General features: G+C 33.3%; 1 protein-coding gene and 1 non-coding gene across 2 annotated transcripts in view; both read right to left on the bottom strand.

Annotated features, from left to right (window-relative positions):
- LOC126774468 (tRNA dimethylallyltransferase) overlaps positions 1-27,429 on the bottom strand; it is a 240,990-nt gene that overhangs the window by 92,902 nt on the left and 120,659 nt on the right. The window lies entirely within an intron of this gene.
- Positions 18,575-18,648, bottom strand: Trnat-agu (transfer RNA threonine (anticodon AGU)). The gene has a single exon. It is a non-coding gene; the product is annotated as a tRNA-Thr (tRNA).

Below are 27,429 nucleotides of genomic sequence, written 5' to 3'. Positions count from 1 at the left end.
GTCACGTGATCAATCTACCCGAGGCCTTAGACACAATAGCGAAGGCCTCGTGGCGACATCCTGTCCTTTGATTTGATATTACAATACTTCATATATATACCATTCATGGCGCGTAGGGCGTGACAATTAGCATATGCTCAACGATTTAGAGGATTGTGTCACAAATGTCCTATCCCGGTTTTGGCTGATGACTATAGGCAACAAAAAAACTATTTTAGTGTATTTTTTTACATTTATTTGATGAGCAATGTCCATGTTATATAAAAATCAAAAAGGGAAAGGAGGCCTTAGCCCAGCAGTGGGACATTGACAGGCTGTTACTGTACTGTACTTTTTACTCTACAATTAGTACAATAATTATCATATTAAAATTACGCGTTTATCATCATAACGACACGAGTCGATTATTACTAATAATTTCATTTCGAATCCATTAACGAATTTCGAGATTGTTCTTTTAGATAGCCGATAGTGAACCTTCAAATATATCTTCCATATTTAATACTTCAAATTTCTTTATCATTGCCAGTATTATTTAATTTTAAATAATTACATAATTATTAAATTGAAATTCGATGTTATCGTGTAACGTATTTAACGAAACGTTTATACGCAAATTGAATTTATACATTATCATAACCGAAATTTAATACGAACAGACGCAATCACTAACCAGACTTCCCCATATTAATATATTCGCTCACTGACCATGAAGATGTCTGATAGCTGTGTTAGATATAAAAAAAGAACTATAAAAATTCTAATGTTGTTTCCTTGCAAATTTTTAAGGACGTGTCAACGTACTCGATGTAAGGTCGAACCGCGATATGGCTTGAATGGCAAACTACAATTGGGCTATCAATGGCGCTGGCTGTTACTACGTCGATCCTGGCGGAAGCTCTTATCATACCAATGGGGCCAATGATACGTTGATGTAGATTTAAGATAGCATGATTAGCTTCCGAGTATACCGGATACTATTTCGTGTTTTATATTTTATAATAGATCAAGCAAGATGGCCAACGTTGGCGATGTATTGCTAACAAACATTGGTGATTGAGTTAGTAATTAGGAATTACTGGATACGACACAAAACCGATGTAATCGTGTAACTTCAGAACAGAAATGAGACAGGGTTAATCGCAGGATTGGAACATAACAAGCATACTTTACTTTACTTTGTACTTTATTGTACACCACACCACAAAGAGAAAAATACGGAACATGTAAAGCAAGCATACATATAGACAAATATCTGACCATTAACTAGATAAACATTACGACAGTTCTCGATGCCTTTTCGAAATCGTATAAACTTTTGAATATAATACTTCAATTGTTTATCACGTGACAATCGAATACTTGTGTCATTTCCATACATTCTGGCCTTTACCACAAGCTAAATCGACACTGTGACTTTACTGGAAGTAGGGCTTTGTGCAAACTCGTCTGGGTAGGTACCAACCACTCAACCGCAAAGCAGCAGTACTTGGTATTGTTGTGTTCCAGTTTGAAAGGTGTGTGAGCCAGTGTAACTACTGGCACAAGGAACATAACATCTTAGTTCCCAAGGTTGGTAGCGCATTGGAGATGTAAGCGATGGTTAACATCTCTTACAATTTCAATGTCTATGAGCTTTGGTGACCACTTACCATCAGGTGGCCCATTTGCTCGTCCACCAAGCTATTCTATTAATAAAAAAAAATATCTCTGGCCGCGAGTCATACTTACCACCCACTTGCCAGTCTGCATAATAATATAAAAAAGACGTTAAATCATGAGAAATAAATCAAAATATCGTTATTGTGTTACTCTAAAAAAAATGCCAAATCGAACTATCTAAGCTTGGATTCTAACAAATAATAAAGCCCATAGCTCGAAGCTAAAAAAAACTCTTGCGTTATAACAATATTTAATTCAATTACGTAGCTTCCCGCCCACCGTTTATCATCGAATTCGGCGTCGACCATGAACAAAATTTTCAGCTCGTCTGGCCTTGAACTAGTGAAACGCGGAATTGTGTCGTGAATTCGCGATAACGAACGATAAACAGTTGCTGAGCGTAGAATAGACCTACGAATTCCGTTGGAAAAATACAGTGCGCGATATTATATGTAAATACCTACCCTAACCCTAATTAAACTGCCTAAGTTTATAAAGCAGTACTTAATATTTAAACCAGTTATATATAGTTATGCTTACATGACAGCTATTTCGTTTTTTTTTTTTGTTAAATAACTATAACAGTACAATTTTTTTTTAATTCCATATGAAGCGATCGTTTATAATTTTAGAGAAATTGCTAACCTTGATTATAAATCCGTCTTGATTAAACTCGTGTATCAAACGAAGTTAAAACGTCATATGTAATTTTCGTCATACATCATTTTTTTATACTATTGACTTTGTTGTAGCTCACCGCTAGATGGCGCTGCAGCACATGAATTTCTAAACTGATCGCTTTCGCAATTTATATATCCATATAAATACAAATTGCCATTGCTTTCGGTTTAGGATAGTAGTAATATCCGTTGTAAGTGAACGTATATGTCGCGAATGGAGTAATTATGTTAAATTCAAGTTAATAACTATAGTTTCGGGGATTTCGTGATGAGTCTTTCAGTTGCATATCGCCTCATGGGATAAGGTCGCCTCTCCTTTTAGAAGGTTTGGTGCTTATTCCGTCACTCTGTTCTGATGCGAATTGAAGGATTCAAAAGAGGTTGCAGCAAGACGATATCACCAGTGGTGCGATTCGAACCCGCAATCTACGGCTATGATTCACTTGTTCTAAACACTGGACCAGCACGGCTTACTTGTATCTACTATATTATAGATTCACTATTCGAACTGTATTCTATTTATTTATATGAATAAAAAAGTGTAATAAGTACCGAATTGTACCCGAAATATCGTTAATATTTACATTATATAAGATTAAAACGAGATCGTGATTAAATATTATCAGCTTCCTTGTTGAATGCTGAAAAATTGACCCAGATTGGTTGCCAAAAACTTGCTGGATCCATTTGTATGTACGTATATCACGTTGATGGCCGATTTGTACACACACTTACAGAATAACTGGACAAAGACATAGATGTACGAGGTATTTAAAAAAAATAAATTGTTGAGGTTTATTTTAATTGGATGTTTCGTTAATGTAACGTAATATCTCATGATGATATTTGAATTTTCTTATCAATTATTATAAGATTTTCAAATGTACTTTATAATAATCTTTGTATTTTAGCATAATCCGATATCTTTTTTAAAACATTTATTTAAATTATAACCTTTTAGGATTGATATATTTAAATAATTGCACTTGGATCAAAATCAATTAATACAATTCGACTCTACTCTTATTATACATATCGCGCTCAAACTAAAACATCAAAAATCAATGTATACTTGAAATATATATATATAGATATATATATTTCATATTATAGAATAGGAAGGCGGATAATGGCGGATATGCTTGCATATGGGCTACCTGATTGTAAGTGGTCACCAACACCCATAGGCATTCGCATTGTAAGAAATGTTAACCATCGCTTACATAACCAATGCGCCACCAACCTTGAGAACTAAGATGTTATGTCCCTTGTGCCTGTAATTACACTGATTCACTCACCCTTCAAACCGGAACACAACAATACCAAGTACTGCTATTTTGCGTTAGAATATCTGATGAGTGGGTGCTACCTACTCTCCTTCTGCGAAAATGTCATGTCGCAGAATGTGGCCGCGGAGCGGGAGCGCGAGGAGAGTGCCTCCGCTGACCCGCTTCGCCGAAGAAGACCGGGGAGAAGACCTCGGCGCTATGCGCATCTTCTCCTCCCGCCGTGAGTGTCGCTGGGGCCAGGGGGTCTCTTACCCCTAGGATTTGGAGGCCCGCAGAAGCGGACCAACCGTCGGGACGGCACGGTAGTATGCGCAAGCGATCCCGTGACGTCCCCCGACAAGACGGAGTGGGTACCGCTGGTTTTTTAATTTCGCTGGGTATTCCGGCGCCTTCAGCACCGGCGAGTCCCACTTCCCCCCCCACCTCATGTGGGGGAAACACATAAATGTGTTTTTCCAGCGAGAAAAAAAAATGGGTGCTATCTACCCAGACGAGCTTGCACAAACTTCTACCACCAGTTATATAAATATATAATATTTAATATAATAAATGTATATCTCAAACGATTCTCAATAAGAATTAACTACCAAAATTGTTATAAGTAGACCATTTTTTTGCAACTAGGTGTATTTAAATTTAACGCTCTAACGATGCTGGTGTAAATGGGCTTTTAAACCAACGCTTAGATATTAAGAGTAACAAATAATTCGAGTATAAATTATAATCAATGGTATATAACAAAGCGTTGCCACTTTATTCTTAGTATTAAAATGTTTCGATAAATATTCATTGGCACAATTGTGAATACGTCTTTGTTATTTTAATATATTCATTGAAAGATTTCAAATCGATCTGTATTGAAGTAAACGGTTTCTCGAGGTCAATTACGTGTTTAGGGTAATAGTTTCCTGTTTGAAAAATGTATGTAACTGAGTGTGTAGTACTCAGTTAAATACAATTTTCAAACATAGTATATAAATTCAAACATAGAATAAGGCACAGCTGTATAAATAAAAATAAAAATAAAAAAATAATTTGGCACAGGTAACTAATAACAGACAGTAAAAGCAATATATTATTATACAAAAAATAAAGCTTGATAATAATATTTCACGGAGCACAGACAGTATTAGAGGGTCACTGAAGGTACCTTGACGTATCTGGTGTTACTATAATTAAAAAGTGTGGGTAATAATTAAATGCTATACGTGTTGTGATGGCCCAAACATACATTTGAATCATAGCACAAGTTAAACAGCCTGTGATTATCCACTGCTAGGCTAAGATCTCTTCTTTTGGGAAGAAGGAATGGAGCTTTTTCTACCGTGTTGATCAATGCGGGTTGGTGAAAAGAAATTAGACGCATTCAAGTTCGCTCGTGATGTTTTCCTTCGCCGAAGAACGAATTGGATTATAAATACCAATTAAATCGAAAATTCGGTGATGCTTACCTGGATTTGAACCCGCGATCATCGGCTAAAATTCACACGTTCTAACCACTTATTGATCCGATTGGATGATCTCAATCAATTGTCTTTCAAATCCGCTCTGAACTTTCACGTCCATTATACCTTCGTGAACCATTATTGATAAGGTTAAGAATCATCAAATAAAAGTTTATTCATTAAAAATAAAAACTTTTAATATCAAGCTGAGCAAGGCATGGGAAAGACGGTGCCTATACTCAAACGAATTAGGCGGCGCTTGCGTATCTGTAATGCTTCCATCCAAGATGGCTTCGCTGCTTAGTCGGGGCATTGATCAAATATGCTTCTATACATTTTAACTCCTATATACCTACAAATTCCTATTTATGGAGTGTAAAGTAATAATGGAGTTTAAAATTAAATTTTACAATTTTAATATAGACGATAACTATTAAAGTTGTTTTTGCTATAAACGTCTGCTTATCCCCTGAAGACATTTATTCCGATAGCACTTCAGAAGAAATAAATGAAGACCAAAAAATAGCAAAACCGCCTCACGAACAGTCGTACTTAAAAGCCATATTACAATACAAAATAAAAAAACAGATATAGTCTACAATTATATATAACAACTACGAACACAAATATGTATAAAGTATACATATTTGATTGTATATAATGACAATGGAAAAAGGCTCTTGTAACTATAAATCAAAATATTTCAAGTATATATGACGTCATCAGAAATAAAACATGGCGACCTTGTCATCATGAATAGCCTTTTGTTTTAGTGACTCTTCGAAACCGAAATTATTATTTCACTGCAGTTTTTTGTTAATTTTCACTGTTAAGTTGCTGATAATTAAAAATGTATTTTTAAATTAATCAGTTTTTTTAAAGTGGTTGCAATTCGGTTCGTCGGATCCGAGTGCCCGTGCCAAGAGATGTGAGTGGGTCCGCTGGCGTGCTCTGACGTACTCGACTGTTAACAGTCTGTTACGACTTTAATTTGCGCTCTGCTTTGGATTCAGGTATAATCTGATAGGTATCTATTTTTTATGTTGTTTGGCTTACTATTTCAAACTTAGCAAAGACAATCTATCTTTCCTGCGGTATTGTATCCGATAATGTCCTATATATCCATTAAAAATTAAAAAAATCCTATATAAACATTTTTACATTTGCTGCTAATAAAAGCCGCTACAATAAAAATCATAAATATTAAGACATTCGATTCTACACACTATTATATATAGATTTATAATTAAAATTATTATGTACTTTAATTTATATAAAACAGTTTTATAATCTATTCTCTGTAAAATATTAATTCCGTACAGTAACAGCCTGTGAATGTCCCACCGCTGGGCTGAGGCCTCCTCTCCTTTTTTTTGAGGAGAAGGTTTGGAGTTTATTCCACCACGCTGCTCCAATGCGGTTTGGTGGAATACACATGTGGCTGAATTTAGTGAAATTTGAAATACGCAGGAGATATTATAGCGCACAAGTGTGTGCGCAAACACAGGTGCACTCTCCATTCCCTAACTCTAATAATCCGATAGGACGGCAATCCGACACGACCGGAAAGAGTTCAGGCGCAGGACCAACGGCTTTACGTGCTTTCCGAGGCACGGGAGTGAACACACGTCCAACTTCCAGACTCCGGGCTGCTACTGAAAACTTTTCTGACAGAAAAACTCAATAACTTTTTATTGGCCCGAACAGGGAATTGAACCCAGGACCTCCGGGTCTGCGGCCTTCATCAAGCCACTAGACCAACGAGGCAGTCGAATTGCAAGTTTATGTAGTTCTGATGTGCGATGATGTATACTTTGTTTCGATATATAAAATACACACAACACAGACAAACGCGTGTTCGTAGATTTTATAGCATTACAATTTTTTAATAATACATTTATATATAATAATAATATCCTAGGACATTTTTCACACACGGCCATCTGATCCCAAATTAAGCTTGTACAAAGCTTGTGCTATGGAAACCAGACAACTGATATACTACATATACTATTTTTCTTTTGTAAATACCTACCTATATAGATATGATAATAATTATGATCATCACAAGCACACTTCGATCATAATTTTACTAAATAAATTTAACGTTAATCTACAACCGGTTCGGAATGCATCGAATATTTATTTTTTTTGAATATAAGTAGTTAAGTTAGAACTGTTTTGTCTTTGCCTATTATTATTATTATGTACACATATATTAATTATTATATATGTATATAATAATTATTTAATATAAACTGTATGAAATCATAGTTAATAGTGTGTTATACGTGCGAGTTCGCGTTTTACAATCATTCATCAAACGCCATCATGAATGCATCATAAAATATTTAAAAGTCCGTTTTCATTTATAAACAGGAGCATTGTTTACTTCGTGTGATCGTTGTGGGAATTTTCATGTACGGAACCCGTTTCCCGTCTGTTTTATTACGTTTGGTGTTTCCGGCATTCCGAATTACCCCAATTTGATGTTTGAAAACGAATATAATTTTAGTTATGTATATGAAAATGAGTGTTTTCATTTGTTTAATATCTGTATATAAAATATATGTTAAATATATTATTAATAAATTATACATGTGACAAGATATTTATTAAGCGATCTCCTACGTAGTGAGCTCCCGACGTCATCTGTTTTGATTTTACGGTAGCTTTTCTTTATATGTGCTTTAAAATATATTTTAATAATTACAAATACAAAATACCGAAAAAAAAAATGGTTAAAGATTAAATGTTTAAAGTAGGAAAATACAAAAATAAATTGCCTATATTTTAAACTCCTACCCAAACCACTGTAAGCATTTAAGAAAACCGTTTGTAAGAAATTTTTATATACCTTAAGGCAATGTCCTTACTATTTAACCACCAACGCACGTCTTTAATAATAAGACATACAGAATTGAAAATCAAAGAAGACGTTAATTTTATTAAATAGAGAGGCAAATGGGCCATCTGAGGGTCACCACCGCCACAGAGATCGCCAATGTCCGTGGCGGTGGTTAGCAGTAGAATATCTGATGAGTGGGTGATAGCTATCCATACGGGTTTGCACAAGCCATACCAGCAATCATCGATAGATATTCAATCCGTCAAAATGTCCTTCTGAAAAAAGCACATGAATTCATACAAATATAAATATAATCATATACATTTATGGGATTAGGAAAACGTGTTACTTATTACAATTTACATAATACACAATACACAATGTTATTTAAATAATTAGAATTTAGTTATTAGATAAGTAAATATGCGTCATTCTTTAGAGTTTATTATTTATCTCTCCCGATAATTTAATATAATTACTTATATCTCATAAAATACAGTTTATATAATGTATATATAAATTCTTTCGAAAGTGTATTTTTTCGTTAAAACAGAAAACAAATTGATCAAACTTAATATCACTCATCACGAGGTCTCCTAAAACTATGCGCCAGATTGACTTGAAATTTTTCAAAGTTACTCCTTCCCCGACGTAGACGCTCACTAAAAACGGATTTTACGCAAATCCTATTCAAAATACATTTTTCTTTTTAACCCGTGCGAAGCCGGAACGATTAGCTATTGACACGTATAACAATAGAAAGATATATAATAGATATATACAAGAGTGTTATTGATATGTTAAAATCGTTATGCACAAAAAAAAATAAGGTACTTGAAAGAACGAAAGCGCATAATAAGGTCAATCAATAGTTAGGCACCTTTTGAAAGTAATCAAAACTAGGGAGAATACATCTATAGCATAGCAACACCGTGGGGTGGCCCGCGTCGGCAGTTGTAAATCGTTGGTTTATTGCCACAGATACATGTAAAATAAATATTCCGACGAATTGGCGCGGAAAGAAGGAACATAACCGTTCCTGCCGTAGTTTACTTTTGTTTGTAGGTCAGTAACGTCAAAACAAATAGTTTTCGATGTATTTATTTCGCGTTTATCCAGCCTTGCCTTGGATAAAAACGGGCTATTTTTGATTATGACCAGTGTGTAGTGTGCCCGCCATTTTTGGGACCCGCCTACCTCGTTTTACGAAACCCTAAAAAATGTAATTAACTAATTAAATAGGTACTAACAAAAACAAACACTATTAACTACCTCTCATTAATTGATTCTACAGACAACCTGCAAGAAAATAGTTAATTTACGAACTATAATAGGTCATATATATTATAAAAAATACAACTAAAAATCCTCAATTTTATACTACATATTTATCGAGACGAAATCAGAGATTTAATAATACACAAGCACACACGCTTATGTACGAACAGATTATAAAATAATTCCGCTTAAAAAAAATTGTCACTTACAAAGGTTTTTTAAAAAGCTTCTAGCGCTCAGGTTATTTGCATATCTATAATATTATACAGTTATTAAAAACTTAAACAGGAAGGAACACTTAAACGATGTGACGTCATATTGAATAGTTGATGCGTCAGAAATTCTGAAACATATATTATGCAATGGCATTAAATTAATAACCTTTACGTTTGTGTATGTGCGTGTAACGAAATATACAAGACGTGTAACTATTTTATAATTAAATTAGGGCCAACGCTCATTGGCTGTAATTGGACGATTCTCACAAGTTGGATCAGAACTGGTGGCTCCGGTCACGGTTCTCGCGCTGGATAGATTGGCTTAGAGATATTACCTGACATTTTACTCATATTTGGTGAATGGGTGAACCTGTTGCTTTATTGGTGGTTACGCTTCGTAACCACTGTTGATTTGTATGATTTCCTCAACTTTTAAGGCTCTAATTAAGGAACTAATGCTCGGTTGAATATTGTGTCAACGTAATTCATTAAAAAGTTACTCTTGAATAACAACTGAGTACAAAATAGTTTGAATATTTATTTTCAAAATTCGAGCCTCGGCTTTGCGTTAACGGATAAGATTAAAATATAGTTTGAACGATTTTAAAAGTTTTATGAAAGCACTAGATTCCGTACTCGTGTGAAATTCTTAGGTATCCTATGTTCAAATCTGTACTCCTGACAGCGTGTATGCAAAATTTCATGATCAACGGTCGAGTAGTTAAAACGTGAAAGCGTAAGAACCAAATAAACAAAGTAACTCACTTTCGCATTTATAATATTGGTTAAGATTTGTTTTAATAAAATCTTTTTTGTATTTAATTTAGATAGTAGTATTATATCCAAGGGTTAATTTGTTTACTAGTTACCGCCCGCGGCTTCAGCCGGGCTACTGAAAATCCAATAACTTTTTATTAACTGAACTGATTCCAGAACCTCCGGGTCAGCGGCCTTATAACTAGCTACTAGACCAGTCAGTCAAGGAGGCAGCCATTTAGTCAATAGAGTACCAACCCAAGAGAAGAAAAGTAGATGCAAAAAAGGACGTTTTTGGTGTTTACAAACAATACATATTTGACAGAACTAAAAGACACACTTTCTATTTCGAAATTGCAGCTGATGACGGAATAAGCGACCAATGAGTGTTCAGCATTTAGCCAGATTAGTAATTTCAGAAACTAGAGATAAATATAATTTTAAATCCAACGCATAAGAAATATATAGCAATTTCAGAAATGTTAGATCAGATCAGAGATTGTTAAGAATCAGCGGCATTGTTTTACAAGGGCTTTAGGTTGAACAAATAAGATTATCTTATTTAAAATGCAAATACTCCGGAAATGTTGAATACTTGTAAAATTAAAAGTTTGTAATATTCAATTTATTACATTTTCTTTGTTTCATTATTTTAGCATCTATGGGTCCTTTAATTTAGTTAATTAAAAAAAAATACAAACTACGTACTCTTCTTTATAGCTAGTATTCTAATTCTCCACCCCAGAGAAATAGATGTGAATGAGCCAGCTTACCAACAGACACAAGGGGGATTACATCTTAGTTCCCATGGGTGGTGGTGCATTGGCAAGTAAGAGAATGCTTAACACATTTTACGGTGCTAATATCAATGGGCAGTGCTGACCACTTACCAATTGGCCAATTTGCTTGCTTATAATATTACTTCGCTCGCTATGATGTATTAAGATTCTAATCATCGCATTTTCGCCGTATATTTTGCATATCCCGAACTCTATGTATCTACCCAATACCTTATCTAGTTCCCAGTCTACCCTAATTAACACCTAATTTAATTACGCTCGGTTAATTTTTAAGTCTTAATAAACACTCAGATATGGTTAATTTCGCATTTATAATATCACCCTGACTATATACACCAATACTTTAAAACAAATATAACTTACTACAACGCAGAAAAAACATAGTCTGTTAAGAAAAAAGTAAGAAACGGATAGTTCCATATTTAAACATTTAAGAGATAAGGTTTAAAATTTATTCTTCCTGCTCATGCGCATATAAATGGGTTGATTTTTGACTTACTCATAAGTCATAATACGTTTGGAGGGAGATTAATTATTATGTATTAAGTTACATTATTTCATGCGTGGGGAGCTTTGCATAGTTAAAAAAATTAATAACTATGTATCATTTAAGTATGTTTATTCTGTGATATACGGTACGTGGTAAATGCTTAATTGGGGGTAAACAGTAGAATCAGTAGTTAAATCTGTTTAATTGGTGTCTTAAATGGCTTACATATTTAATAGGTTATGTTACAAATTCTGAGACGAAAAAATATTCAAAATTTTCATTCATATGTACTGTATATTATTTATATAGTTTTCGTTATCTATACTTCAACATAACAATAAAACATATCATGGTAATGGATTTCCCAATAGACTAAGCTTTGTAGCATTCGCGGTTAAAAATTGTTGACAGATGTGTATTTTTTTTTTATTTGCCATGAAGGCAAATCATTCTACTCCACCTGATGGTAAGTGGTAGTAGAGTCCAAATGCGACGACGGCCAGTAATAGAATGTATACGGCTCGTCTTGTTATTTTAGTTACTTCCATATTTACATATTTTTGACTTATAATTAAGGCTGATGAGTTTGTTTAAGCGACTGATCTCGGGAGTTTACCAGTCTGATTTGAATAAATAATTTTGTATTACGTAACCTATTTATTCAAAAGTATTATTAACTATATAACATAAAGCTGCTGCATGAAGCACGCGTAACACTTCGACCCCGTGGGTAGGATGGGAGCATCAAATTATTAATATTTAGCAAAATCGTATCAATAATTTTAACACAGACGTAGACATTTAAATGAAAATAAATCAGCCTAGACTTGAATGAAAATGAATTCCTAATCCAAATTTGAGCCAATTAAGGTACTATCTTATTTCTCTTTCCAATGGATATGATGTTTCAAAAGGATTTCTACAGACGCTGGTACATCAGCGGCTTTTTGTGATTTTGCTTGTTCGTCCATCGGATGATCTACCAACATTATTTTTATATCTAGTATTTCAATCCATTGTTTCTATGAACGGTTTTAATTAACTGTTACCTTATAAAGGATTGCAGATATGTAACCTTTGAAAGGACAAATTGATTCGGTCGCAATGGAAAAAACAAAAAAGAAATGATGCCGCTATAAAAGTTAAGCTGACAGACATGAATATTTACAGACAAAGTTCTTTACATAGGAACGAACGATGTTTGCATAATGCTCTGTTAATAGATCATACAATCTCCTTATACAGCTACCGTCCACGTTATTTCATTTCTATTAACGTTACAGTTGGTATCATTCAAGGGTGGATTATTTATGTATAGTAAGCATTCTCGAAGACATAACAATATTTCCTTGCCGTTGTCTATTGTAAATGTATATCCACTGAACACGTATCCAAGCTTGAAAACAATGAACGACCGACTCAGCCGCTAATGAGAAAAGTTGCCTTTTTAAATAAAGATTATTATGTTAATTATACGATTTTGTGCTCGACTTGTTTGTCGGTTATGACGTAGACTTGAGGGACGCAGGTGTGTTCCCCGAGCTTGTGGCCAGCGGGCTTGAACTTTACATTCTGTTTAGATTTTCTATAAAGATTATATATTTACTTAGAACGGTAGACTGTTTAATTTGATTGGATGTTAATTTTTTTTTGTTATAGGAAATTTTGCGTAAACCATTATTGGTTTAACGAATGTTTTTGAATTTAAACTTGGCATTAATTTACTCAAATGACATGTCTCTATTATAAACCGTCAAAAATGTCGTAAAATACAGTTTTCAGTATTCTTCATGATAAGGATTGTTTGTAATACTTTTTTTACAGTATATTGTATAGTATTTACTTGCTATAAACTTTACACTTATATAATTATTAATAACATTATCTTTCTCTTTCAATGTCATCGGTTAAAAACGAATTAAGAATATTACCGGAAAATGATTATTTAAGAGTATATTTACTTCCTACATTCTCTCACGTCTGAATTGACGGTTCGAAGCATGTGAATATAAATCATCGCCATTTATATGCTACAGTCAGAACTACGCCCCGGACAAAATTAATTTTAACCGAAGAATGTTAGTTAACAGTACCTTAAATTAAGGATATATGTTTTTGATTTGTTAAATTAGCAAAACAATACAGATTTAATACATTATTCAATATTTTGATTGAGTTAATAGTTTAGCAGACAGTATTCAAATCGAACTTTTAGGTTTGGGTAGTTGAGTTTTGTATTTCACAAATTATATTCAAAATTTAACAATATTCATAACTCTATTGCAGTGTATTCGCAGTAATGTAGAAGAAATAAAGACAATACAACTGTAATGAAAGTAGATGAAGGAATCTCGTGCAATCGACCTCGGGAGACGAAGTTCACAGTCAGCTCGTGACCGCGATATGCTTATGTTCTGCCGAAACATCGGATATATGATAAAACAGCTATGATGATGCAAACTGTAGAATTAGGTAAGTTTTATTTCTGTATATGTTCCATTCGAATGTATCTCAATGATGTAATTGTGCTATCTATAAGCATCTTTTTACAAGGAGTGGTCCTTGTACGGTTATATAATAAACATTTCCCTTTGACCCAATGTTTTCTACCTGATTGAAATTAATTTTACTTCATGGGATATTCTGTCGCCAAATTCTAAAGCAACAGTACTAAGTATTTCTTTTCTAGTTTAAGGGGTGAGTGAGCCAGACTAATTACATTTACAAGGGACCGTAACACCGTAACAACCTGTGAATGTCCCACTGCTGGGCTAAAGGCCTCCTCTCCTCTTTTACAAGGGACATAACATTTTAATTTCCGAGATCGGTGGCGCATTGGCGATGTAAGGGATGGTTACTGTTTCTAACAGCGCCAATGTATATGGGCGATGGGGACTCCTAACTATCAGGATATTTTATAAAAAAAAATTATAACTTAATTAAAGTTTAATCCGTCGTCAGTCAATGGTATTTTTGAACAATTAATAATTCTGAATGAAACATATACGTGAATTCATAAGACTTTTATAATTTTTAACATTTTGATAATATAAATGTTAACATTATGGTAATGATGGACGTGGAATGTTGATGGATGTGAGGATTTTATATATAAAATTAATTTCAAAAACACGCAGTACCTTCGCTTTTTAATTTACAAAATAAATAATTATAATAATATTATAAATTTATAGCCTTACTCGGGATCACCCTTGATTAAAATAAAATCATATTATATCGTTTTAATAAAAAATTAAAATAAATAAGTATTGTTTAATTAATGGTATTATTTATTGTTTTCATTTTTGTATAATTGAAATGGTTGATGGCGGATGAAAATACGCCACTTGTATCTAACAACCCTATTGGAACAGCGTGGTGGAGGAAGCTCCAATACTCCTCAAAAAGGAAACCTTAGCTCAGCAGTGGGACACATATTAATAACAATTTTGTGTTACATGGGAAGAAGAGAAATACACCAACCAAAAAAAATCCAATTGTTGTTTATTTATTTATTTAATACTTATTGGACAACATATAGATAACATAAGAGTAATAGGAACCAAACAAAGAATGGTGCGCAAAGGAGGTCTTATCGCCTATAGCGATCTCTCACACACAGCCTTGTTGTGTTGTTTCGAAAATAAATACATCATTCGTGCTATAGCCAATGAATGAAAATATTTAAATTTTATGTAAAATTAAAAATTACTCAAAGCTAGATTATGTAGATGATTAAAAGCACGAATTAATTTGTAAATTTTTTTTATTAAAACTTATACTTAATTTTAATGTACATTTCGATCTGTTGATAGCTTTACATTCGATTCTTCTATATACATATGAATAGCTGACTGATATGAAGGCATAGCCCAAAATACGGGAGCTAGCGCCATGAACAGTTGCATATGGATTCCTTTTGCATAGTAGGTTAGCATTAAGGAAGTATTTATGAAAACGAAGGTGTTAAAAGTGATAAAGGGGCTGAAAATTTGTATGAAAATCATTTTTGAAGAAAAAATGGAATGGTATTAAGCAGTTCAGAATTATGATGCGAGCGAAGCCGCGGGTAAAGCGATAGCCCTGAATAAAAACAATTTCAAATTACTTGTACCTACCTAATATAATAATATAATACCTGCCTACCTATAATAATATATACCTAATGTAATACCTGCATATTAAAATAAACATATTTTGACTTTTTATCAACAATCCTTGAGATATTAAAAACATAGTTTGTTTTAAAAATGTATACACATATATTCGTTTTAAATCACTTTATATGGAAACGTCATTTATACTTGTATTATTGTATTGAAATGGACCTAGAGGCCATCTTGGCCAGGGTTGCATGCTTATAAATATAATACCATAGATGGTAGGATTAGGGACATTAAATTTAATGTAACCAAAGATAAAACATACTATTTATACCCCGATTCATATCTAATGTTTTGTGTACAGTCAAATAAGAAACTGTTTTCGGAAAACATTTACGATTATATAAACAAATGCCGAAGATACATTATAAAAGTTACACATTATTGTCTTTTGTGTGAATTTAAAAAAATGTTTTTCAACAAAGTTGTTTTTACTCATTAAATATATATCCGAACAAATAGTAAGTATATAAAATATATTAATGTATTTTATGTATATTTTATATAGTATATACTAAATTTTATTATAATTTTTCATATTAAATAATTCTTTTTAATATTACTTATATGATAACTACTTGGATTTCTAAGTTTTTTGGGCGTAAAACTACAACTCTTGTCTCGTCTCCATGCAAATATTACTGGGCAAGAAATAATATAAACGAAGGCGGTTGTAATCCTCTCTTTATCTTTAGGTGTTATGAGCTCGCTGTAGGCAATTGTAACGATACATATTCATTTAATTTATTGAACACTGGCAACACCCACGAATCTCATTAAGGCAACATTGTTGCAATATTCCGCCTTTTTGCACAGTCGATGCAGTGCACGTCGATGCCAGTGCAATCACACGCGATCTAATATCGATATTTAAAATATTTATTTATAAATTATTGATCAATTATTATTGAAGACGAGATGGCCTAGTGACTAGAACGCGTGAATTTAAGCCGATGATCGTGGGTTCAAGCCCGGCAAAGCACCGCTGAATTTACAAGTGCTTAATTAGTGTATATAATGCATCTCGTGCTTGACGGTGAAGGAAAACATCGTTATGAAACCTGCATGTGTCTAATTTCACTGAAATTCTGCTACATGTGTGTTCCAGCAACCCGCATGGAGCAACGTGGTGGAATAAACTATAAACCTTCTCTTCAAAAAAGGAGAGGAGGCCTTAGCCCAGCAGTGGGACATAACCAGACTGTTACTGTAATAATGTATTTTTGGATAAGGTTTTGACTTTAAGAGATTATTGCACCATACCGTTCTCGCTGAAGAATTTCTTTCGACACTAGCCGCGATCTTTGCATAATCTTAATAATCTTATAATTAATAGATTCTATAAGAAAAAGCCGAGATGGCCCAGTGGTTCGAACGCGTGAATCTTAACCGATGATCGTGGGTTCAAACCCGGGCAAGCACCACTGAATTTTCATGTGCTTAATTTGTGATTATAATTCATCTCGTGCTTGACGGTGAAGGAAAACATCGTGAGGAAACCTGCATGTGTCTAATTTCATTGAAATCCTGCCACATGTGTATTCTACCAACCCGCATTGGAGCAGCGTGGTGGAATAAGCTCCAAAACTTCTCCTCAAAAGGGAGAGGAGGCCTTAGCCCAGCAGTGGGACATTAACAGGCTGTTACTGTATAAGAAAAAAAAGGAATGATTAAAGTAAGTAAGTAAAGTACAGGAATTATTACTTATAAGAGCAATGTGTGCTTAAAGTGGTCTTCGTGTTTATAGCAAGTACTTCAGAGTGACCTTTCAGTTTGACCTTTACATTTCCAGATGCTATGATTAATGAGGTATTGAATATGAAAACAAAGCACTTTATACTAGTCTTAGTTACTTTACGATTTATCTGGAAACCGTTTGTATATTTTGTTTAAATAATACAATTCATGATATAAGAGGAATTACGCGAAGTTCTCTGTTTAATCTGATTAGTGGCTATTTTCCGAAACGGTGGCAACGCACCTGCAAGCCGTCGGGCGTTGCAGATGTCCATGGGCGGTGGTAGTCACTTTCCGACATGTGAACCTCCTGCTCGTTTGCTCCCTGTTATATAAAAAAAAGTCATACCGATTGCCGTCACGGCAAACAAGTCGGTCTTACCGCCAAGGTTTCCAATAATAATATATCCTGGGACATTATTCACACACGACCATCTGATACCAAACTAAGCAGTTTATGCTATGGAAACCATGCAACTGATATACTACTTTTTTTTCGTAAATACAAACTTATATAGATAAATACACCCAGATAAATATTATACCTCAAAAAATTCAGGAATTCATCCCATAATTAGCTTGTTACATAACGAAACAAGGATTTCCAGATATGTATTTAGAACAAACAGCTAAACATACACTTAAAGAGTAATAATTAAAATGAATAGAACTTAAATTAAGTACCGTTTACATAAAAGTTACCACGACATAAAATTATAAATATCATTACATTTTAAATCTATGTCATATAGTTTAAGTTGCTCATTGGTCCGTCAGTTCACAATCTCTTGTATGTTATTAGCAAAATCCGGTTTCGTCCAACAATTCCAACAAATAATTGTCACGGTGGCTGGTTGAACGGTGCAGAAGTTAACCAACCTATCAACGCCATCTATAGTGTAAAAGCTATGCTGTCATGAAAGCACATATATGTTTTTATTGATACTAAATAAATAAATATCGTATTCAATTAGCTACCTAAGGAGTGTCACATTCGACGACGCGCTATTGCGTAATGTAAATCTGATTAATATCATTAAAATATTTTTAATTATTTTCAATAATAAAAAAATGCATAAGCAAGTTTCGAAGGAAAACATTATTCATTCATCATTAAAAAAACTAAGCAAAGTCAAAACAAAGTAAAAAATAACAAATCAGCTAGGTAATCTATCTATTAAAAAAAAAATGTTTACTTCGAATAACTAAGGCCCCGGCGAGATTCGAACTCACGATCTCCTGTTTACTAGACAGGCGCTTTAACCAACTAAGCCACGGCGCCTATGTCTTCATCGTCGAAATTATCGAGTACAACGAACGGAAAGATTATCTTATCACACAGACACATAAGCTTATAAAGACGTATTCCATACATACGTAGATATGAGCGAGTTAATGTTTTTGATTACATACTTGTAGCATTATTTATATAACCTACATTCGTATAGTATATACGTAACTTGAGTAAAATGATAGTACCATTTGAAACTTTATTCAATATATATGTACATATATCTATGCGTGCCAGGATTCTTCTATAGGCAAGTCAGTGACGTGGACAAAGAGGTACATAAGCACAGCTTATGTAACAACGTTATATAAATATTTAAATATATTTCTATAGAATAGTTTTAGCGTTTACCAAGATATCTACGAATTAGTTTGTAAAATCGTATTGAAGAACTTATAATGATATTTTTCCTATTTTATTTTTTATGGTTATTTTTTTTCCTATTTTTAATATGTTTAAGTTTTATTATATACTGTTTTTATAATAAGATGAGGATTTTATGTTTTTAAAGTAACGTCTTTCTAATTATTTTGTTTGTTTTTTTTTTTTAAATACGATCTACACAATTGTTAACAAGATCTCTACGAATTCGTTTGAAAAATACTATTGAACAACTAATAATGATATATTTTTTTTCTGTTTTAAATATATTTAATTTTTTATTATCTTTTTAAAATTTTATTCTCTTTTTAATTATTTTGTTTTTTTTTTTTTTTTAATTCATACTGTCACTGAAATAACTTTTAACTTAATTTATATTGCAAAATGGCGACTGTGGGAGAGCATATTTGAATAAACTTTATCTTTGTATTGATTTGCAAATAATAGCGAAGACGCTATTAGAAAACTAATTACGAAATCGAAAATCAATTTTTAAATCAAGCAACGTCAATCGGATTTGCTAACTCGATGGACGATGAATTATAATTTAATAAAGCCTACGCGGTTGTTTGAATATTAAATTAAAGACAAAATGTTATTATAACGGACGCGGGTGGAATTTGAAGATGATAACAATGAATTTATATTGTTCCATCAGCTTTATGAAGGCACGAGGCGTAATATGTTACTGATAATCGTTGTGCCTCACTGAAGCCGAGCTAAAGTACGGTCAGCAGGTTTTTTTTTTATTGGATTGTTTATGTAGACGCGTCTCGTGTCATTAATGTGTAAATAACGAGATTTATAACAGTTAAATAGTACAAGTGATTATATTTATTGTCTGTCTGTCTGTATTTATTGGTGGTAGGGCTTTGCGCAAGCTCATCTGGGTAGGTACCACCTACTATCATATCAGATATTCTACCGAAAAACAGCAGTACTTGGTATTGTTGTGTTCCGGGTTTTGAAGGGTGAGTTAGCCAGTGTAATTACAGGCACAACGGTCATAACATCTTAGTTCCCAAGGTTGGTGGCGCATTGGTGATGTAAGCGATGGTTAACATTTCTTACATGCCAATGTCTATGGGCGTTGGTGACCACTTACCATTAGGTGGCCCATATGCTCGTCCGCATTCCTATTCTATAAGAAAAAAATTTGGAAATCATTGCAAATTAATTAACCTTGCTGGTTTGTATAAATAGTTTGTATAAAAGTAAATAAGTTGAAAGTAATAAAATGAAAAAAAAAAAAACTGAGTATATAAATAGGATGTTTACTTAGTTGACACGGAAGTGCTCATAAAAGTCTGTTTATTTTGGTTAAAGAAATTTAAAAGTAATAGTTAATAAAGGAGTGCACTTTAAATTCGCATTTTAAATATCAACTTCGTATAAAAATAGCGTATCGCTTTTAATATATATAATAATAATAATATCTTGGGACAATATTCACACACGGCCATCTGATCCCAAATTAAGCTTGTACAAAGCTTGTACTATGGAAACCAGACAACTGATACACTACATATACTACTTTTCTTTTGTAAATACATACTTATATAGATAATTACACCCAGACTCAGGACAAACAGACATGTTCATGCACACAAATGTCTGTCCTGGGTGGGAATCGAACCCATAACCTTCGGCGTGAAAGGCAGGTATCTTACCAACCACGCCAACCGGCTCGGCTTTAAGTCAGTTATCAAAATTTCTCGATACAAAGTTAATCTTAAATAATAGCTCTGCTGTAGGGCGATTCTTAAGAACAAACTTGAAACTCGCTCAACGAAAACGGTCGTGAAATGACAGAAAGTGATAAGCGACATTGACCGTAACAATTATAACATTTCAAGAATACAAGCATCAAAATACTATATCACCATAAGTCGGTTGTCAACATTTCATAGGTGAGTTACTAAGTAAGTTCTGATAGAAAGCACTGCTGATCAATGTTCGGTTAGTAGTAGAATTGGTAGTAGTAGTTATATCCGACTAAAACTATTTGCAGTAAGTGTTTAAAAATGTATTATTTTTTTGTTTTCAGTACTTTACGACACGTTGGGCATGCGACGCACAGCGTGAGAACACGGCCGGCTAATTGTCCACGTTCACGATTTACGACAAACAAACAAACAATAGGAATTAACATGTACAGTAATTACGTATGTGCCGTGAGCTCCGGACGGACGGTTTGAATGCTTATTATAACTACTTTATAGCTACTTCTTCTTGTTTTTGGTTTTTTCTTTTCAAGACATTTGTAAATGCATTAAATTCTCCAATAATATTTTTTATATGTATGTAGGTAGGTGGCGAGCATATGAGCTCGATTGTAAGTGGTCACCACCGCTCAAAGACATTCCTTACATCGCCAATGCACCACCAACCTTGGGAACTAAGAAGTTATGTCATTTGTCACTATAATTGCATTGGCTCACTCAGGTTGCGATATATTAAAACGATCTTGGAGCCATGGTATTCGAGTGGATAACAATACCACATATTCTGAAGTGGCCGCTAGGACCCAGTGTAATAAAAATATAGCTAGTTCATGAGGCTGCAGATCCCGAAGTCCTGGGTTACGAAATGAACATTCAGAGTCGGATCGGATCGGAGTAAAAAGTTATTGGATTTATATCAATAAATTCGAAGAACATTGATGAAATTAAAACCGATAGCCTCCTGTTTAAAGATGGCAAAAAAATCTCAAAAAATTAACGATTTACTTATTAAGGCACAACATATACGTGACAAATAAAAGAAAAATATCTTTTGAGATAGTCACAACTGACCTAATAATCTAGGATGACGTCACGAATTCCGCGATATTAGCGCCGGCGAGCTTAGCAACAGCGTAGGCAGCGCCGAGCGTCCACTAATAAATAGCTTATCGCAGCGCTTCCAGCGCCAAAATATATAATTGAATTTCGCAATCGCACTATTTACAATGTTGCCAGTACTATTATCTCTATAAATACAAGTTCTTATTAAATATGCCTTAAGTGTAACAGTTATGTTAAGTAACAATATTCTATATTAAAAATAGAATTTAATTAATCAATTCAAAATAATAAGAGCATAAGCATAGATTTAGTTTGAAAGTTAGATGAAAAGTTTATAATAAATTAATGTATCGAAGGTAGATTGTATTTTTTGTTTTACACTTACCGCTATAAGCACATTGGGTCGTGAGCTTTCAGAAAGATTGCCTATTAGCGATGAAACGATTATAAATGAATTAAATGTCGTTATGGGCATTTCCGTTACACGTAGGACTAAAACATTTTGGGAGATTCGTTTCTGTTCGTCATAGAAATAACATTTAAGACTCATTTTCATTCGACTATCGAGCAACGCAAGGTAACAAACTGAAATTACATATATTTATATATATATATAAGTAGCTTCAGCCTGTGGCTTCATCCGTGTGTGAAGGTGGAGCGGCTGGTGTAAGTAGAAAATGAGCTATTTATATTCAAAATTTCATCCGAAACCGTCTATCCGCTTTTGTGTTATTGAGTAACAAACAACAAAACATACAAACTTTCACATTTAATGTTATTGATATATGATTACCAATGAATAAATATCTTGATATGTTGTATGTAATTCCAAATTCTGGTTTCACATACCAACGTCTATCACTAATATTTTCTTACATTCACTAAAAGGCAATTTTCTATAAATTTGTACTTTTAATTTTCAATAAGTATATTTTATTAAAGGAGATGTGTTGATTGTATAAACATATATAACAATTTGGAGTTTAAACATAGTATTGTATATTCTTGAAGTACTCGCGAACATATGTATGACGTCATCGGAAATATATTATAGCCGTTATATTGTAAAACCTGTTCCACACATTCGTCGTTTTCGTTTTTAATACATACATTGACGATGTGCCGACAATCGTGGAATCTGAGATGTTATGTTTCTTATCTTGTCTCTCATTAATCTGAATCGACAATCCTTTAAACCATGACATGTAAATAAAAACTAGATAACTATTGATGAATGGTAGCGGAATGATTAATAATATATATATATATATATATATATATATATATATATATATATATATATATATATAAAATAAAAGTTATTGTGTCTTTCTGTCGAATAATTCTCAGTAGCAGTCCGGGGTCTGGAAATTAGAACTGTGTCGTATTTGCCGTCCCATCGGATGATGAAAGGGAGTAGAGAGTACACTGTGTTTATGCACACACTTGTGCGCTATAATATTTCTGCGCAATTGGCTTTCTCCCAGTACCAAAGGAGACAACCTTTTTTTTTCATGAAAAAAATGTGACCATAACATATGTGAAATATCAAATTTGAATAATAATAATAAATAAATGTGGTCATACACTTTTAAATTTCTGTAGACAAAGTCTCAACGCGTTGAATTATTTATATATAGATGTTCATATTTTATATAATTTGTTAGTAAATAATCAAATTAATATTTTTTTTCAGCCTTTTGCCGTCCACTGCTGGACGAAAGCCTCCCCCATAGAGCGCCAACCATCCCGATCTTGGACAGTCCGCATCCATCCCGCATTTTACTATTATAAAGGCGAAAGTAACTGTCTACTTTTTGTTACGAAATCACGCCTAAACAACTGAACTATTCGAAATGATATGACACATAAAGTTACCTAGGGACCTGAATACTGATATAGACATGAATTATGGGATTTACGAAAAAATAAATTAGAAACGCATAGACAGAAACCTGGGAGATATGTATATGTAATTATATTTTTATTTATGATAATAGAATTAAAACTATGTGTAGAATTCTTGAGATTACAAAATCATAAAAATTAATAAATAATGCAACAGTTATTTCATCTTACGTGGCGCCATTGTGTACTTTGTTACTTGTACCAATAAAATAATGCTTATTCTTATAAAACACTTGAATAAACTTAAAATAAATTTAGCAAAAGACCTTAACACTATAGAAATAAAGACGAAATTTGACTGACTTAACTCTTTACCAATGATGCTAGTTCCCATAGCAACAAAAAATTTTATAGGCATTTAACGGGGTCAATGTTAGGCAATATTTTAACAATAAATATTAATTATGTTTCCCGTATAGCAACATTTTGTATTATTAAATATATATATATATAACAAAATAATTATAATTGGCAGTATGTGTGTAGCTAGTGTACTACAAATAAAAAAATATATATATATAAAAACGGCAATGTTTTTGAGCCTAGGTGAAATGAAAATAATAGTTTTAAATAGACGGTATTTAATTTAAATCATATTATATAACATATCATACGAATATTATATTTATAAAACTCGCTAAAATGTGAGCTTATAAATATTTTTTTAACTAAGCATAACACAAAATGTTTTTGGAAAATATTTTCACAAAGAAAAAAACTATTACTAGAATTACAAAAACAAAGGATAATAGGAATCAAATACATGAGACATTTAGAACAATCAATAGTAATTAATTAAATAAGGTTTTACTGATTTTTAAAAATTATTTTGAGATTTTTAGAAAATAATGGTAATTTTTTTAACTAAATTAACACTGGTTGAAAATTATTGAGCGAAAAAAACTACGCGATATAAAAAAAACAAAACACGGAAAAATGGACTCGTTGGATGGTTGTCATGGTGATTACAGGAAATCCAATGAAAATTGTAATAGAATTGTAAAATATTAATTATTATTAAATTATATTACAAGCTACGTGTTAAAGAGAATAAAATGTTAAAAGTATATCCTGGGACATTATATCCTGGGACATTTTTCACACACGGCCATCTGATCCCAAATTAAGCTTGTACAAAGCTTGGGTTATGGGAACCAGACAACTGATATACTACATATACTACCTTTATTTTGTAAATACATAATTATATAGAAAACACCCAGACTCAGGACAAACAGACATGTTCATGCACACAAATGTCTGTCCTGGGTGGGAATCGAACCCACAACCTTCGGCGTGAAAAGGCAAGTATCTACCAACCACGCCAACCGGCTCGTCAAACAAGTAAATGTTAAGGATTGTTTTACTGGAGTTTTTTTTGCAAAAGTAATAATTGAAACTACTAATAGTTAGTGTGCACTAGTGAGCCAGTGTAACTACAGGCACAATGGATATCTTCGTGTCAAGATTGGTGGCGCATTGGAGATGTATGGAATGGTTAACATTTTACAGCGCTAATGTCAAACCCACTTTGCCCGTCCGCTATAAATATATATTTTATAGTTTTAACTAATCCTCCAGCAAGTTTAGTACGATGAAAAAAAAACCTTTGGTTATTTTTTTGTTGGATTTTGACGACGTAAAATTGAAGCTTAGAAAAATATTCTAATATTATTATATATAGAAGGTACAGGTAAGATAAGAGAAAGAATATTATTATTGACAACACGGGATAATTCACTTGGCACCGTCTTATCCGATTATTGGATTGAATACAATACCTAACTACTTTATATGTAAATTTCATTTAAGTAAAGCGTTATAGTATAGAGATAAATTATTATTATTCTAGAATTCAAAGATATATATGATTCTAACTTAAGACAAGTTAAATCGAATCAAAATTCAAATAATATTTATTTTCTATTTATGATATACATGCCTGCCTCGTTGGTCTAGTGGCTTGATGTAAGGCCGCAGACCCGGAGGTCCTGGGCTCAATCCAGGTCGGGCTAGTAAGAAGTTATTGGGTTCTTCTGTTAGAAAATTCTTAGTAGCAGCCCGGAGTCTGGAAGTTGAAAGTGTATATACTCCCGTGCCTCGGAAAGACGTAAAGCCATTGGTTTTGCGCTTGAATTCTTTCCGGTCGTGTTGGATTGCCGTCTCATCGGATTATGACAGTTAGGGAATAGAGAGTGCACCTGTGGTTTGTGCACACACTTGTGCACTATAATATCTCCTGCGTTGTTGGCTAATCTCTCTTGGGATTGGCCGACGTGGCCGAAATCGGTCTGGAGGACACTACTACTATACATAAGCTTCATTTGACGAACCAATGGTCGAAAGAGACAAGTTTTACTTTAGACTCAACCGATTCTGATGAGATAAAACGATAACTTGGAATAGCCCTTTATTGAACGCCAAGGTGGCCTAGTGGTTAGAACACGTGAATCTTAACCGAAGATCGTGAGTTCAAACACGGGCAAGCACCACTGAATTTTCATGTGCTTAATTTGTGTTTATAATTCATCTCGTGCTTGACGGTGAAGGAAAATATCGTTAGAAAACCTGCATGTGTCTAATTTTATTGAAATTATATTTAATTCTACCAACCCGCATTGGAGCAGCGTGGTGGAATAAGCTCCAAACCTTCTCCTCGAAAGGGAGAGGAGGCCTTAGCCCAGCAGTGGGATATTAACAGGCTGTTATAACAACAACAGTCCCTAATTCAGTTATTTGCATTTGCAATTTTAGCCACTTTGAAGATTATTCGGAAAAAAAGACGGACATACAGACAGAAAAAATAACAAAATGGTTGTTTTGGTAACTCGCAAATAACCATATTAACTTTAAAGAGGCAGTTATTTTGAAATCACAGCCAGACACTTCAATTTTATTTTTTTGTATAGATAATATACATATATAGGATTTTTTTAAATACAAATATTGATATTTTAATATAATAATAATAATATCCTGGGACATCTTTCACACGCGGCCATCTGATCCCAAACTAAGCAAAGCTTGTACTATGGAAACCAGACGACTGATATACTACATATACTATTTTTCTTTTATAATTACATACTTATATAGATAATTACACCCAGACTCAGGACAAACAGACATGTTCATGCACACAAATACCAGTTCTGGATGGGAATCGAACCCACAACCTTCGGCGTGAAAAGCAAGCATCCACCAACCACGCCAACCGGCTCAATATATATATATATATATATATATATATATATACCGGCTCAATATATATATATATATATTGAGCCGGTTGGCGTGGTTGGCGTTATATATAGCCGGTTGGCGTTATATATAGATAAATAATGAGCAATAAACCTTTATAATGATAATATTAATATAATTCAGTTTAGTATAAGGCTTTAAAAGACTCACAAGTCAAATTTATCGTTAGTCGAGCGAAATATTTGTACATATTTTATGTCTGTATGTATATAGATACATTCTAAAGACGTAATTTAAATCCATTCCGCGTTAACATCGAATCGCTCTTAGTGTTTTCGAGATACGAGTACAATAAATTCTTTTACATACGCTGCAAACAATTCACATACAAAATGTTATGTACATCTTTATGTATATATCATACTTTACTAACACAATACGAACTCATAATATTACGAGTAGTTTTCCTACGTGTGCGGAGAGGGAGGATGTTTTG

This window comes from Nymphalis io, chromosome 16 (assembly GCF_905147045.1).
Source record: "Nymphalis io chromosome 16, ilAglIoxx1.1, whole genome shotgun sequence".
Lineage (NCBI taxonomy): Eukaryota > Metazoa > Arthropoda > Insecta > Lepidoptera > Nymphalidae > Nymphalis > Nymphalis io.
This window is presented reverse-complemented; position numbering and strand designations above follow the sequence as displayed.